We start from the raw sequence: 2,072 nt of genomic DNA on the forward strand, positions 1-2,072 counted from the left end.
TGGCACTTCCTCAGAGTTTTAACCCGCAACCCTCTTCACTCTTTTTGTCGCGGGTCAAGGCCACTAACGTGCAAGGCTTCGTTTGAGGAGCTCAACTGATCTCAAAGGCCGCGTTTCATCTTTGGTCTAACGTGTTTTGATTATTTCACATTCCTCAGTAACCTTCTGCCAGAGATTAGTTGAGAGACTAAAATAAACTCAGGGAGCAAACAACTCTTTGGTTAATAGCATCACAGTCACCGCTGCACATTGGCAGATAATACAAAACTACTTGGCAAACAAGTGCTACTCTTTATCTACTCTCCAACAAAACAAAAACAACTACTTTCAGGTAACTACAATGTGTACTCAGTACTACATTCTCTTCTAACAAAAATATAGTTTTATGGTGTTCATTCAAATCTTCACTTTCATCTCTGATTAAACACTTCCATTGCTTTTACGACAATCATTCTCCACGTTTTGCATCCTCACGTGGAGCTTTTCCCTCAGAAAGATTAGGCTTTGGTTTCCACATCTGAGGGATGCTTTCCCACATTAAGGCCAATTATAAAGCTTTTCTGTACCGACACGCCACTGCAAGCACTGCTGGTGTGAATCTTTACACGAAGAAAAAGGAAGAAGTCAATAACAAAAGAGTCTGTTGTAAAAAACAGACGTTATAGGACCTGAGGAGAAACTACAGAGGGGGTTTTCATCTGTGGGGAGGGCAGATACATTCATTCTATTCGGCTCTATTACACTCTACAACTGTTTAGTACTGAGAAGATACCCTGTCAGTTAAGCATGTAACACTACATGACTTTTCAAGTGTTCTAAACTTTGTTCCCTGAGTTTAGGAAAACAATAAGACAATAAAATAAATTCTTAATCGAGGTAGTACAAAACAGGAATGGCAAGGGCAGCTGCACACTGACATACAAAACAAAAGCAGACATTCATTATCTTTTCACACCATCACTCAATAATGGACAAAATGATCAGAAAACACTTAATACTGGCTCAGTACCTCAGCTACATCTGAGGAGATAAATAACAAACTGTATGTTTCCCATCCTTCACAACAGGTGGAGCGAGAGGACAGAGCTGCAGCGCCCTTACCATCCAGTAAAATCAGGACAAAGTAAGAGAAAAGGACAAAATTGGATGACAATCGGAAGACAAGTCATCAGGAAGTATAACATGTAACGAAACTGAGGCAGCCCATCACAAAACGTAGGTATAAGTAGTTATTAAATATACAGTGGAAGGTTACCCGGAGGTAAACCGAGGTAGATAATAAGTGAAACGGACTCACACTTCCCTTTCACTCCAGTGATAAACTCTCTTAAATAATGTCAGAAATGTCACTTTTTGTCACATTTTTGACAGTCTTTTTAAACATTCATGGTGGGTGAGATTTTAAAAAGCATACACAGACAAATAAAGGAGAAAAAAAAGGAAAATACATTCATTGAATGAAAAAGAAATAAGTAAAAGAAATCAAATGACCCCTCCCTGCCAATATTTTATGCTGTAAAAGGCATTTGTTGGCTTTCTGTTCATTGTGTGTTGGACCAGGATGAAGGTTGAAAAAAGGTTTCTTTCCTTGTTTCTTTCCAGCTTTCTCTCATACTTACATTCAGGCCTGTGGTACACTTACAACGGAAAATAACTGCAGGAGGTTAACGTGGATGAATTTTAGAATTTTTAAATGAATTGCTTCCGTTGTTGGCTGCTACATAGTTAAAGGATCAGTTAGACATTTTGGGAAACACGCTAGAGTAGAGTAGACAAGAACGTGTTCGATGAAAAGATTGAAACCACTCTTCTATCCAAGTGGTCTCAATCTTCTCATCAAAGTCTCACCAGAAGATGAATAATTGAGTGTAAAAATCAAAACAATATGAAGCTGCAGTGAGCACGCAGACATTTCTATGAGGTGATCTTCTCAGCTGTTTTGCTATTTTAGTGCAGTTTGACTTTTTCGCAAGTGTACCACTGCCTTCACATGCACAAGCAAGCACACGCACACGCACATTCACAAGCACACGCACACACATTCACAAGCACACGCACACACACACAGAGTC

This window comes from Melanostigma gelatinosum (assembly GCF_949748355.1).
Source record: "Melanostigma gelatinosum genome assembly, chromosome: 2".
NCBI lineage: Eukaryota > Metazoa > Chordata > Actinopteri > Perciformes > Zoarcidae > Melanostigma > Melanostigma gelatinosum.